We start from the raw sequence: 16135 nt of genomic DNA on the forward strand, positions 1-16135 counted from the left end.
TTCTAAAGAATCCCTATTTCTAGAGTGTGCTCAAGGCCAAGAGGGATTTGACAAAGCAAATAATAGCCTATGTAATGAAAGAGAAATTCTTATTCTAAAACAAATGTACATCATTCTAAGACAAATGGATGGATACAGTCCCATTATATTAAAGCAACCTTTTTGCACATATGACACAAGGTCATTTTAAGTGAAGGAATACTTGCTTTTTAGAAGACCAAACTTAATATTGGATTCGTGTTAAGGACATTCCAACTACTTATTAAATACCTTGGTATCTGCACCGGAGACTTCTGTAAAATTGACTTTACTACTTCAGGAGAGGGCTTTTATATAATCTGTGCCATATACTGGGATCTCCTCTGCCTCATTTCTACTCCATGTGGAATGTTTCTTGAATGACTATACAAAGAAATGTTATTAAATATGAAACAACACTAAAATGAATATAGCTTAGTTTATTTATTTTAACTAATTTCCTTCTGGGAAAAATATTAAAATAAAATTTCAAGATGACAGGAGACAGTCATGACCAAGATAGGCAAGTTGCATATCCTCAAACAGCTGCTTGTATCTACATAATACCTGTTTCAGTGTTCCTATAATCCCAGGTCATAGGTAAGACAGGTATCAATCCTCACATTTTATTTTAAAAATAAAGGTCTCCCATAAATTCACATTTTAATGGACTTTAATTTAAAAGAGATAGGGGAGGTCTTCTTTCAGTCTCTCCTGTTCCCTCTCCTCTTATAGTCTGCTCTTCTGCACCTTTAGTTTTTCCTATGCTCATATAGACAGGTGAAGACATTGGAGTGTTTCTTTTCCTACATCACTCTTGACTTTTTTACTGCTCCCCCAACACACTGTACTTTCAAGGCTTACTCTGGTCCTTTGCTTAAACATTGGTTCCAGTTCTTGTAATACTGTGTTTCTACTGACAAATTACCACTTTTCTATGGATTTTCTGATCCCCTCCTTTGCAGATTTAATTACTTCCCCTAAAGACAGGTATTAATAGCTCTTAATACATACTGCTTCCCTTGCCCTTTAAACACACATTTTTCTAAATGAAAATATTATTGTATAATAGGTATCCTTTACATATATTTTTCTCTTCAACTAGACTGTGAACTACTACATGTTGGACTAAATATGATCCACAATTGTTAAGAACTTCTTTGAGAAAGACAGACCTGGGGTGAATGCTATCTCTGTCTGATGCATTTAGGAATCTGGTTTTGGACAAGTTACTTTCTAAAAGTCATCTTACTTTTTCATATATGAAATAGAAATCATGACACCTGGCTTGCTGGAATATGTTAAAGAAGATACAATGAAATACTGTATGTAAAGCATGCCTGGTACATAATATATATTCAATAAGTGATAACTAATGTTGTCAATGCTGTTTTATTGCTGTTATTGCTTTTGCAGTGACAGCTGACACCCAGGAAATCAAAATGTGTTTTTGAAGAGCTTCCAGTTACTCTCCAGGAGGTAAGCTCTTACAGATTTTCAGGCAGAAGAATATTATAGAGATCACGGGACAATATTCCTCACAGACATAACTGGTGTGATGTGACAGAGGCTGCTCCAGGGCAAATGAAGAGAACCACAGCCACAAAAGCCATCTGGGGTCTTCTGGGGCGTCAAGCCCATAGGAGGTAATGAAAACATACATCACCTGTAACCTTTTAGGCCAACTGGGCTATTGAACGTAACAGGAGCATAACGGCTTTCCTGATGTGTCAGAAATTCTCCACTCCTGCCTACAGGTAGTTCACCAAATTGCTCAATGCTTATTGCTTCAATCTGCATTCAGCTTTAATATGCCCTATATGCCTGAATATTTTCTCCCAAAACCTTCAAGGACCTAGGAAATTACTGTGCCCGAATGCCATACTCACTAAGTGACAAAGACCCTGAAAGTTGAAAATCAAGCCTGCTACACTATATATATAGAAATAAAAAGGAGAGAAGTCATGTTAAAAATAAACAGTTTCAAAGATTTCATGAAAAAAAGTCAATGCAATTTGCAACTTCATTTGTTCTAGTGACAAGCTGATAAAATGTTGGTGGTACAAATGCATCAGAAAATTTGACACAAATTGAAAGTGACTACACATTCCATTATCCCAAACTCCCTTGGTAATGGAAAATGATTGTTAAAGACAGCTTCTAATATGTCTTAGACATATGAAGCTGTCTATGGGAAATAATACCCTCGATTATCAGGAAAGATAAGCATTTGAAAGGAGGCAAGGGCTGTAGTGATTCCATGATCCAAGCCTCACTATTCTGATTATTGGCTGCACAAACAATTTCATTAAGAGATACTAAAATATACAAAGAAAACTGTTATTAATGAAATACATTTAAAAATTGGGGTATGGAAATGACTCATGATTAATTAACAGAAAAGCCAATGTAGTCAGTCAATAATTAAAGCTTGACAAGATATTTATTGCAATTTTCCTAAAAGAGTGTTAACATATATTTAAATGGCCTTCTATTCATGGAAAGTGGTTATTTAAAAAAATATTTAAAATATGGCACAACAAATTAAATTTTCTCTAGAAACTTTTGAAATGAAAGTATAATTAGAATCTAGTACATGGTCTTTTGAATTTACTTCATTTTTTTTTTATAATGCAGCTTTATTAACACTAGTATGTTGTATCTTATGCAAAAAAGGTTTATACAATCAAAGAGCCTAGATTCTTAGGAGTTAGAGAAGGCATAAGGATACAAAATGTTTATGCTAATACAATAACATCATATCATAGTACTTATTTCTTTATCTTACAGGGAAAACTGATCTCAGAGAAATTAAGGGCTCTTCCCAAAGCCACCCAACTAATAAGTGATAAAGGTGGGGTTTGAATTTAAGTATGCCTCACTTGAGAGACTCAACTATTTTCTCCTATGCCATTTCTTCTAATAAATTCTGATGCTGTATTTTATTTAATTCTGAATATATCTACTTTATATAATCCTTCATAATCATATATTAATTCAGAAAAATATCTTCCAATTCATCAATATGAAAAAAGAAAACACTCAATTCATTTAAAAATATTTACTGAGAACTTACTAATTCCTAAGTATCATGCTTAGTAGCCATCCACCAAATGCCATAATATAACAACAGTAATCATTTGAACAATTTCAATCACAAGTAAAAGAAACTCAACCCAATGGGACACCTGGGTGGCTCAATCGGTTAAGCGTCTGTTCAGCTCAGGTCATGATCCCAGAGTCCTGGGATCGAGTCCCACATCGGGCTCCCTGCTCAGCGGGGAGCCTGCTTCTTCCTCTGCCTGCCACCCCCTCCGCTTGTGTGCTCTCTCTCTCTCTGACAAATAAATAAATAAAATCTTTAAAAAAAAAAGAAAAGAAAGAAACTCAACCCAAACTAACTCAAGCAACACATAGAGATTTATTGGCAGGGCACTAGCGATGTTTTCTTAAGTGAGGGAAGAACTGCAGGAGCCAGAGCACCGTTTTGTCTCTAAGAGATAAGACTTGAGCTTTTTCTCACCATGACTCTCTCCATCTCTCACCTCTACTTCTTTTAGGAAGTTGGCTTCATTTACTCAGGCTTCCCCATGTGATGACAGACATGGCCTCTATAGCTAGGAAGTCACATCATTACAGTCTGAAAGGTGAGAAAGTTTCCTGCAGCTTAGCATGTAAAGACATCAGTAAAGGGGGTGCTTGGGTGGCACAGTTGGTTAAGTGACTGACTCTTGGTTTCAGCTCAGGTCTAATCTGAGGGTCGTGAGATGGAGCCCCATGGTGGGCTCCGATGCTCAGTACGGAGTGTTGGATTTCTCTTTCCCTCTCCCTCTGCACCCCCACCCCCGTGGTCTCTCAAAGAAAGAAATAAAATCTTTACAAGTAATTAAATAAGTAAATAATAAAAACATCAGGGAAGGATTCTAACTGGCCAGCTAGGTTCACATAATGATCCATTACCAATCACTGGCCAGGGTGATGAAACATTATGGTTATTTAGGCTTGGGTTACAAGCCCACCTCTATCATCTGGTAGATGGATATTGTGGTTGGGAGTTCCACAGAATTACAGGATTGCAGTGGAAGAAGAGCAGTTTCCTAAAGAAAGAGGCCAGGGGAGAGTTACAAATAGAAGATTAGGAAAGCAAACTGGATGATCAGAATTGGCAGACATCAGATATATACTAGCTAAAATTTGTTGAACATGTACTACATGACTGGTATTCTGAACATATTACATGTATTGTATTATTTCATCTTCACAATAATAAGAAATAGGTTATATTTTTATCTCCAATAAAGATTAACAAATTAAGGCTTAGAGAAATTAATAAATTGCTCAAGGAGGTACAGCCAGTAGCTAGAAAGGGCTGGACTGAACATAATGTCTGATGTAGCTCTTACAACCATTCTGTGCCACCTCCAGGTTTGGAACTGTTTTTTTTTTTTTTTACCCATTGCTACACACAGCATGATTTGTAGGTCCTGGGTGTCATTACTACCCTCAGAATGTGGTTCTTTGGTAGGACATTTTAGTTTGTGAACATTTTAGTTTGTTAATGTCACTAAAATATATTTAGAAGAAATAGATTTAGAAATAGATTTAAGAAATATATTTAGAAATTGCATGTATCAGATGTATCTATAAAACAGGAAAATGAGTAGGAATATCACACTCATAATTTGGCTCTTTGTTATTTTAGTGAAGCCACTGAATTAATTTAAAACAAATAGTAACATGAACATGGGTAATCTTGTTTATACTTGGGCCAAATATAATGCTTCAAACCTTTTCCTATAGACTGCTGCCAAAGCAGATATTTGTCTCTTTTTGAAATTAAACACTTGATAGTTTCAACCTTTATCCTCTATGCTGATTTTGTATGTATTCATTCCTGGGTTGAATTTCTTTCTCTTGACCTTGTTCACCAATCCCACCAGCAAATGTTATGCTGAGACGCCTCTCTTTCATCCATGGTATTGATGTTACCATAATACTTACCACATTAGTGACCATCCATTATCTATCTGATATTGTTGTTGTTTAATGTTTGTTACTCCATTGTATAACAAACTTTCTGAGTCAGGGATTATGTCTACTTTATTCATCATTGAATGCTCAGTGGCTAGCCAAGCGTTTGGTAGAAGAATCAACCAACAGGTAATCTTAAATTTCTTTTTTTTTTTTTATTTGCGAGAGAGAGAATGAGAGAGAGCACGAGAGGGAGGAGTGCAGAGGGAGAAGCAGACTCCCCGCTGAGCAGGGAGCCCAATGTGGGACTCGATCCCGGGACTCCAGGATCATGACCTGAGCCGAAGGCAGTCGCTTAACCGACTGAGCCACCCAGGTGCCCCCAGGTAATCTTAAATGAATAAATGGATCAATCTACTAATATTTTAATATATACAGCAGATATTTTGTCTAATCTAAAGTCAAATTCTGTTATTATTGTTTTGTTTTGTTTGATATTTAATGTTAAGATAAAATCTCATAGGACTAATGTTAGGTTTTCCCACTTTTGGCTTCTGTGTCAGATGGAAACATATTGAGATTTGTTCATACCACCCTGTCCTTGCTCACACTGTTTCCTTAGCTTACACTGCCCAACTTCTGCTTTTCTTCAGGGTAAATTCCCAGTCTCCATTCTAGATTTTTTCTATCACCACATTATCTATAAATCTGTTTTGACTTCCCTATGGTATTTTTTCTCCACTCATGTTTCTATGGTACAATTCTATTAATGCCTTTATCATCTGTCACTGTTATTATAAGTTTAAATGCTTGTTTCTTGGAGAATGGAATCTGTCTCTAAACATGACTTCATATTCCTGGAAACTAACAGAATACTTGGAACACAGTGCTATTTTCATGTTCATCATTTTTTTGATCAATAGAACCTTATTTCTTATGGAATTCATCTAAAAACTCTTTACCCATGGTCCTACCAAAGAACCAATTCTGAGGGTAGTAATGACTCTGATGCTGATGGAGTTTAATTGACTGGGAGTTGAAAATACACAACTCCTGAGAAAAAGCCAGTTTGCTGAAGCAAAGACAAAACTGTACAAGAATGAAAGGATTTTGGGGGGAGAAGAAGGGGAGAATTATTAAAGGTATGACAAAGGAAGTTAAAATTCAAGATAGGAATATATATTTTTCAATATTATGCAAATATTCCCAACCAAAACTTACATTCTGGGTGTGAATTTCCCTGGCCAAAAAACTACTCATCTTTTACTTCTATCTTTTCCATTCTTTTCCCCAGATTTTCAATACCATCTATCCTCTCTTATTTGACATTCAATGTCAAGGCTCTTATTTGACATTCAATGTATGACATTAATCCCATGGCAAAATGACTTTGTAAAACAGGAGATGTAAGAGAAATATTTTACTAATGAAAGACCACATTGAAATGAATAATAAACTATAAAAAATGGTAACTCATGCTTAGGGAGGCAGCCAGGGAATCACACCGGAATCACACCGGAATCACACTAATGTTCAAATTGTGATTGTCATTCACTGGTTATGAAAATTGTTTATTAACTCTCTGAGCTCCAGTTTCTTCCTCTGTATGACTGGATAATACCTACTTCATATGGTGATTGAGAAGAAGATAAAATAACATACAGAGCAACTGATGAATAGGTGCTCAGTAAGTGTGTACTGAATTGAGTTGAATTAAAAGAAACTTGTATAACCTTACATATTTATCTCATCCCATTTAAGTAATATCCCATTTAAAGATTTCAGGGAAATTAAATTTAAATAAGTGAATTAACCTGTTTGTTTCCAAGTTAATAACTGGTACAATCAGGATCAAAATGCAGGAAGAAAAAATAAAATTGTATTTAAAAGGATATATTGTAACAATTACCATGTCAGAAAGATTCTTGAGCATATAGACAATAATACAGTATGACATATGAGAAAAATACTTACAATATTTACTCTGCAAATAGTGATTAATAATAAATTAATAAACATTTGCCAAATAATGAATCATACTTGATTTCAAGCAGGGAATGACTAATTCTTATCTTCTCCATCGCTTCTATTAAAAGAAATACATGGTTATGCTCAAGTGATATCTCCGATATAAAAGTTTGAAGATCTAAGAGCTATTACTTATTGTGTGCAAGGTGTTAATACATCTCTTTGGAACCTCAGTGCATTTTTGGAGGAGAAACTTGATGGATCTTTGTAAATAATCCTAAATTTAGAGAAAAATAATTTTAAAAAAGGGTGATCTCAGATTAATGAGACAGTGGCTTCAGGATCCCATTCCACTCCAAAGCAGACTTTCCCTAACACTCATTAGCAATCTGAAGTTTTCAGGTCAGTTTAAACTTGATTCTGGAAAATTAAGTCCATCAGCAGCAGGTATTTATTGGAGAAAGTATTAACAGAAGCCTGGGTATTTCTGGAGCTGTGCTCCTAGAAGCATTTGCAGATGGGAGCTTTTTTCCTCCACCCTCCATTCGCAGTAAGGGAAGCCTGAGGCATTTTTCAATGAAGCCCCTCTGGGCAAACCCTAAGCGCCTGTCTTCCTGCTGTGTGTACCCAATCAAGGGAGTTGAGTAGGAGGTAGTAAAACAGGAGAAGATGAAAAGTGGCACCACTGAAGGCTCCTTTTAACTCTCCAAGTATGCAGCATCCAGTAAACAACAATCAGAACACACATGCCCTCTTGTCAGTACCTATGATCAGCTGGTCAAACATTGGTGACCCCCGATTGTACTCAGCAGCCTGGAAAATCGCACCTGAGGCAGAGTTTCAAAGCAGAACAGGCTTTTCCTGTTCTAGGAGCCTGGTACTAAGATCTCAGGACACAGTGCTAATCATTTCATGGATTTATGGACTTGATCTGGGAAGGTTTGGGGAATCACATGTTCACTCTCCTCCCTACACTCATGAAGGTGACCTTCACGAGTGTCCAAGTCAGAATTTTCCAGAGTCAAGCCTACAATCCCATCTCCCAGTTTTTAATATTGCTGCCTCCCAGAACAAAATAAAATAAATGCCACTTGAGACAAGTTGTTCACTCCCAATCACCTACATTTTTCGGTACCTCTTACAGGTAAAGCCAAACTCCAGTTTTCATAAAGAGCTAACTCAGTACTTATCTGGACAAGTGCGGTACTCAGGAAAAATGAAAGATCTCCAGACTGTGCTCCCAGGAGCTATGCTAATCTGAAGAAGACAGCACATTATTATTAAAGAGTAAAGATAACACATGTAAAGTATCTAGCTAGTAGAGCAATGTCTGATGCACCACTATCATTTAATAATAATAGAAAGGACAAGGTATTCCTTTCGCAACAGTATTAGTTCCTTTGTTCATTTATTCCTTTGCTCATTTCGGTGACTTGCCCTTTCACTGTCCAGGCAGAGAGGACTCTGTTACTCCTTTCAAGTATAACTACTGCAAATGTGTTCTTGGCTCAGCCCCTTCCCAGATACTGAGTTGTCTAGCAACCCAGCTTCCAGGGGTGTCCCTTCACCTGGGCTAGTGTACATCTCCCCCCTTCCCTGGCTCTCCCCCTTCTATGTGGATGCATGTACATATCTCTCTGCATCTCACTTTCCAACCTTGTGGCCCTTGAGTTTTAGGAACCTGAAGATGCTCAAACAGAAATCATTCCCATTAATAATATATGGTGAGATGATTTCTGTTTGAGCATCAAATGAGCTCATTTTTAATTAAAGTCTAAAGCCTGACAAACTCTAAAAATATGTATTGCAGACAAGAAAAAAAGAGTACATTATCAAGATTGGCAAATTAAAAAACTGCAACTAAAAAAAAAAAGTTACCAAATTTTGTCAGAAGAAAGTTTTTTATGCAAGCCTGAATTAGAATCCTGGCTCTTCTATTTGCTAGTTAAGAGACAGAGGGGACAGGTCAGGCCAATTCATTTCTCCCAGCTGATGTTCCCTCCCCTGCAAAGTGAGGTTAATAAATCTTTCCTTTCCAGTCCCGAGGTCAGGAGTTATTTATAAAGACATACCAATGATAAACATTTACATTCACGAATCTTAGTATGTATCAGTATGTTAAGCACTTTGCATGATACATGATACCCTATATGAGAAGGAATATTTATATCCCCATTTAATATAGGAGAAACTGAGGCTGTATTACTATATTATATATTACATTAAAGTACAGATCACTTTTTAGCCAAAGCATGCCCTGTAATGTCATTAATTAATTATTATTATTATCCCTCCAAAAAGTAAGTGAACATAAGATTTACAAAGAGCCATGTTTGGTTTCTCTCAAGGAAATGAAGCTGTCATTCTGTGCCCACCACTTTCCCTCCACTGCCAGGCTTCGCAGATGCACCGTCTACACTTGCAGACTCCACTTATTTGTGACTCTTCCTTCCTTATGCTACTGCAATCTTCGTCTCATCCCCACACCTCCTTGAATCAGGATGAAAAGGGAAATAATGTTTCTATTAAAACAATAAGGGGGCCAGAGTTGCATCATTTCTTAATTAATTGGACGATGACTGTCTCTCTCCTCTCCTAATTACATGCTTCTCTTTTCATTTCCTACTTGTGATGAGAATCTACACTCTTAAATAAAATCAATATAAGATTTGAGTTGAATGGGTACCAACTTTACTCTGAGGGAAAATGACATTAGTTCACTACATCAGCTCAGAAAAAAACTTCAGGGTTATGAGGATTAAGTTAGCTTATTCTTGATTTACTCCACACATCATTATTGAGCAATGCTAAGTACTGGGCATAAATCAGTCAATAAGACAGATGTGCTTTCTGTTCTCATGGGGCCACATTAGCAGAAGAGACAGACCTTGTCTGTGTCATTGATGAGTGGGGATGGAAAGTGTGTATCTGTGTCTTATTTCACTTGATAGTAGTGTATGGTAGTAGTTATGGTTGTTAAAATAATGTCTCATCGTTACTGGTGCTTATTATATGCCAGGCATTGTTCTGCACACCTTCCAGGTATGAACTCTTTTAACAACTATTCTAAACTGCAAGACTGGTCATGTCACTTTCCGATTTTAGTGGTTCTTCGCAGATCCACATTAATGGGTAAACCAACTGGGCATATAAAGGACATTAGAATATCACAGGGCACTAAAACATCACTGGAAATAAACCTTGATGGGGAAAATCACATTTACCAGAACTCTTTTTAAGAAGACAAAAAATGGTTGGAAAAAGTAGTTTATATGTCTGCTGGGCATGGAGGGTGAAAATCTTCAAAAGGGAGGCTTAAGTCATAAAAGTTACTCTCTAAAGTGCCTTCAAGAGAAGATGGGTTCTGTTAACTTTCATCTTTGTTTGTCTTTGCCAAAAGGCAGTGGGCATGATGGAAACAAAAATGGGTTACTCTCTAGAACTGATGAGACACTGAGCATTGGCAATGTTCCTGGCCAATCTTTCATGCAATCCTCAGAGCTTCCTCTAAACATATGTTGGACAGAACTCAAAAACTATGATTCAAACAAACACAAATTATTGTCCCTCTAAGTCATTTTCATTCTTTAGACATGCCTTGAACTTCATAATTATATCAAACAATTTCTTACTTTACAAATCCTTCCTTTTCTGGTGTCTATCTTTCTATCCTTAACTGCTACCATTCTGTCTCTGTATATGTTTGCACACCGCTACTATTACTTTACCAATTTCTTTTCTAATTACTTGTTTATCTGACTTCACCATCAAGTATGAGTTCCATAAGCACGGTAATTTGTCTTATTCATCTTGGTACTCCATTGCTAATGTCCTGAATAACGCATATAGGTGTTATATTTACTAAATAACTATTTTCTACTGAAGGAAAAACCCCAGTAACTTGTTTACTAAGTCACAGTTACTGCATCCAAGAAAACTGTATGTACAGATCAGATATCCAATAAATATTTGTTGAATGTCTATATGATCATCTGATTCCTTGTTCCTCTAAAGAATGTTCACTTCATCTAATAAGAGCAAATCATTTTCTTTTACTTTCTTTGGATAGTCTTTTTGCTATTCTTGTATTTCAGAACATTCAGAAGTGGTTTAGTTTCAAAATTCTGAAGTGTGTTAAAAATGTGTTATTTATAGACTAATTGGTAAAGCCATATAAATGCAATGATAGCAGCTCAATTTCTGGGTACAGTCTTGTTTGGTTCATCATAATTTGACAAGTTGGCATGCGTGAGGTTAATGAGAAAATTCATTTTATCTGACATACTAGGCATTTAGGAGAGCAATAGTCACACTGATAAAGAATTACATGTTATACATATTGCATAGTCTTTGCAATTTTTCTTAAAAATATATAATGAATGGTTTGCTTTGCTGAACTCTAGTTAAAAAAAGAAAGAAAGGGCAACACCCAGACTTCGAAAGAGAAACAGAATGTCTTAATAACTTCATGTTCAAGGCAGAAGTTCAAGGTGATATCCCAGATGGGCAAACATGGACCTTACCCCTGCCTAGTGTGGAAGCACACAACAGAACTGAATTATTTATCCACATTACTCTGAAAATAATTGTTTACAGTAATCATACCAGGTACATGCCACTAGCACTCACAAGCATCCTTTTAAAATAAGCTAACAACTACAAATATAGGGAAACAACCCTTTCCCTATAGGCAGTGAGTTGAGATCCAAATAGCATTCCTGTTATACCCACCAGAAGGAAAAATTTAACAAATTTTCCTCTCTAAATACTTGTTGGTGCCTACTATATGACAAGCACTGTGCAAGGTGTTAGAGAAGAAGACATAATGTCACTGCCCTCAAGGAGCACACAATCTAGTGGGAAGAGCTTGAATTTATGAATGATCCAGGGTAAGAACCTTTCAGGTGAGATTCAGCAAGTGAATCTTTTCAAAGACAGACAAATCTGGTTCTTTCTGAGTATAGTGGACACCTAATTAGTTCTATGAGGATCTCTGTCCTAACATGGGTTATTCCCTAAGAAACAGAAGAACAGAGACAGTCTCTATTTTAAGTGCGAGGTCTAATCATTTCCCAACCTGGCAAAAGTTTTGTAAGTCCAACTTCTTGTGCTTGTCATTAATGGTCTTACTTTCCACCTCTAGCACCAGTGTGTGGACATACTTGGCAAAAAATCACACAAAAAACCCAAATCAAACCAAAACAAACCAACAACAACAACAAAAACCAAACCAAACTAAAACAAAACAACAACAAAAAACCCCCACTTGTACATGTAAGGGACTTGAGATCACTATATTTAAGTATTTAAATATTAAGAAGTAGTAGGCCCAAAAAGGTTTGTGGGAGAACGGCTCTTTCCTTTTCATGTGGTGGCAGCCATCAGCTCAAAGGTAAGCCAGGGTAAGCACTTACAAGTACATCCAGGAGCTATGAAAGAAGCAGCAGACCGATATAACGCGCTTTCTTCTCAGGGTGCCCTGTTGGGAGTACCAGCAGCTCTCTGCCCTCCACAGGGCCCTGTACCCAACCTGGTCCAATAAAATGCACAGACTGGGATACCAGGCCAAGCAAGGTTATATCATATGCCAGATTCATGTGTGATATGGCGGCTGCAAATGCCCAGTTCCTAAGGGTGCTACCCACAGCAAGCCTGTTCATGACGGTTTTAACTAGCTAAAGTGTGCCTGAAGCCTTCAGTCTGTTGCACAGGAGTGAGCTGGACACCACTGTGGGGCTCTGAGAGTCTTGAATTCTTACTGGGTTAGCAAAGATTTCCACATACAAATTCTTTGAGGTTATCCTCAGTGATCCATTCCTTAAAAGTATCAGAAGAAATCCCGACAACCAGTGCATCACCAAACCAGTCCACAAACAGAGAGATTCAAGGGCTGACATCTACAGGCTGCAAGAGCCGTGGCCTAGGAAAGGGTCACAAATTCCACCACACTATTGGTGGTTCTTGCCAGGCAGCATGGTGAAGACACAATACTCTCCAGCTCCACCATTACCACTAATATAAGAAATGTTTGTAAAATTCTTACCTAATAAACAATTTCGGACAGTCAAAAATAAATAAATATTAAGCAATAATAACTATTTGACATTCATATTTAGATTCACTATTTACAAAATGTGCTTTCAAAGTGTATTCTCTTAGTGGCTGTGTCTCAGAATTACCTATACATGTTGTTAAAATCGCCAATACCTAGACCCCAGACCAGCAGATTCTGATTCAGTAGGTCAAGAATTATATTTTTAAGCAGTTTCATGGATGATTTGGAATTGCAGTCAGGATTGAGAATCATGCCTTTATGTCATGTTTTTCCACAGTACTCCTGGGAAATAGGCTTTATTTATACTCCATGAGCTTTTACTTCTTTATGCTTAGATTGCTTTTCCCTGAGGCACCAGGTGCCTCAGCTTCCATCCACCCAGTCACCTCACAGGCAGATCCAAATCATAAATGAGAACTTTGAGCATACCTCTGATTTATCATCTTAGTGTACTACATTTTTTGTTTTTGTTTTTTGTTTTTTTAATCACTGTTGCTGATTTGATTCACCTCCTACTTGCTTGTGACCTCCTTAAGAGCATGGACTTATTGGGGCACCTGGGTGGCTCAGTCGTTAAGTTTTGCCTTCAGCTCAGGTCATGATCCCAGGGTCCTGGGATTGAGCCTCGCATCGGGGTCCCTGCTCAGCCAGGAGCCTGCTTCTCCCTCTCCCACTCCCCCTGCTTGTGTTCCCTCTCTAGCTGTCTCTCTCTCTCTCTGTGTCAAATAAATAAATAAAATCTTTAAAAAAAAAAAGAGCATGGAGTTATTATTATCTATTCACCCTTTTCTCTTAAGAATGCATATATTGGAGCGCCTGGGTGGCACAGTCGGTTGAGTGTGCAACTCTTGGTTTCGGCTTTGGTCATGATTTCAGGGTCATGGGATCAAGCCCCATATCAGGCTCTGTACTCATCATGGAATCTGCTTGGGACTCTCTTTCCCTCTCCCTCTGCCCCTCCCTTGTGATCTCTCTCTCTCTCTCTCTCTAAAATAAATAAATCTTAAAAAAAAAAGAATGCATTATATTACTTGGACATGGTAGGATAAAAACTAATAACAATAATAATACATTGTGCTTACTATATGCCTGGTGCTATCTCCTAGATTGTATAGGTATGAATTAACTTAATCTCCATGCAATCTATATGAGGTAGATGAGGTAAGTACTGTCATCTTTCTCACTTTACAGATAAGGAAACTGGAGTACAAAGAAAGTGAGAAACGTAAGGTCACATTGTCTGTTTAATGGAGGCGTTAATAGCATGTCCCTATCACAGGATGAGGAAAATTCTTTTCATTTCACAGATGAGAAAATTGAAACTCTTCCTATCACACCAGTGTGGACCATTTATATTGTGGTTTAGATACTTGCTCTTTATAGAATATCTGGCATTTGGGGGATTCTCTGGGTTCAGTGTACCCTGTGTGTAATACTTCTACACTGTCAAATGGGGGAGGCAGAAGAAGATACCAGCTGAACCACTGCCAGCCATCTGTTGACATTCTGATTTGCCACCGAAAAAAATGGAGTGCATTTGTTCACATTTCCAGATTATTTAAAAATAAGGAGCAATGGGAGTTATTAAGTTGGGCAATCTGAGTCCTAAGTAGCATTTATATACTTCTTTTTTCCTGGATGCCTTCCTTAAAATTAAATTTTTAATAACCTTTAAGCCTTGCAGCCTTGAGGGAATAATTTCTTTCACAGTAGTTCAAAGGTTTAATTTCACAGTAAAGCTTTTGAAATATGGTATTATCCCTTTTGTTCTAGAAAATTACTGTTTAAAAAAATCATATTTCAAAGTAATGATTGTAATGAGAAAAAGATATGAGGCCCAACTTCAAAAGGAAAAAATGATAACCTCGCCTGTGATGTCCTCTAGTGAGCCTTTCCCTCGTGGATTCTAATTTGTAATAATTCGAAAAATCTCTGGAATTGCGCAGTCTCTGCCTGGTAATACAGCCTGGGCTGGCTACGGTCTAACAGTGAGGAGGAGAGGTTGATATAGACATAACGGAAGCCATTAACTTTCTTATATGAGTAAAATGCAGTATGTCTTCAGTCCTGCTGTGTGTGTGTTTTCTGTAATGCTATTCCCAAACAATGTTATCTTTGTAGTTCTAAAGCCATTTTTGTGGACATTAAAGTTGTGTGTGGAGTTGCAGAGGAGGCAGTGGGAATTGTGAAGTGTAGCAGAGCCTGACGGGGAAAGGAGAAGAGAACCACCTAATGCAGAGACCCAGCGTGTGCAAGACACTGTATTCTGGGCTTTACATACGTTTTATCTTATAGCAGCTCTCTGAGATAAATAGTATTAGCCCCATTTTACTGATGTTAATACCTCATTCTATAAGAGATGATACTCACCTGGTCTAATTACTTTAAGAATCAAAGTCCTCACTACAACTTCCATTCAGAGCTCCTTGGCCTATTTATCACTTTCTAAGAGTATTTAAAAGGATTTGTTAAGTTGTAAATTCATAAAGACATGAAAAAGTTTAATGAAAAAAGACTCATGGAATGAAAAGTATATATGCAGGGTAGACTTAGAACCATATGTACCCAAAATTTAAAAACAAACAACAAACAAACTATTGTTAACTATTAAAGGATTGAAACAAAAGGAAATGTTGGGTAGTAGGGATACTGGATGAGATCTCAAAATACATGCATGTAATTTCTAGGGCTGTAAAATCTGGGACAAATCGCTGAAATCCTCTTAGCCTCAAATTTCTGCATCTGAGAAATGGGCACAAAAGATGTAAAACACTTCCCTTAAGTGATAAAAAGGATAAGGATGTGAAAACGCTTTCTGAACTATCAACTCTGATGCTAAATACACCCATGGCCATTCACTCTGTGGTTCTATGTATGCATGTGTGTGATTATTGTTTTTTTACATGTTTTCAACACAGTATCTACCATACTTCATTGCAATGATCTATTTAGATATTTTCCCACAAACATATTCTAAGATCTTTAGGGCAGAGATTGTATTTTGTTCATCATTATATTTATCATATATTATATTTTCACTAACGTGCTTGAAATTTACCAGTACATTCCTATTTATGCATTCACACATTCATTCAATTAGTATGAATATCTACTAAGTGCAAG

At 37.0% G+C, this 16135-nt stretch overlaps 1 pseudogene; it reads left to right on the forward strand.

Moving 5' to 3' along the window:
• LOC110593407 overlaps window positions 1–12973 on the forward strand; it is a 73139-nt pseudogene extending 60166 nt beyond the window's left edge.
• Window positions 12974–16135: the final 3162 nt, after the last annotated feature.

The sequence above is a fragment of the Neomonachus schauinslandi genome, chromosome 11 (assembly GCF_002201575.2).
Source record: "Neomonachus schauinslandi chromosome 11, ASM220157v2, whole genome shotgun sequence".
NCBI classification, from domain to species: Eukaryota; Metazoa; Chordata; class Mammalia; order Carnivora; family Phocidae; genus Neomonachus; species Neomonachus schauinslandi.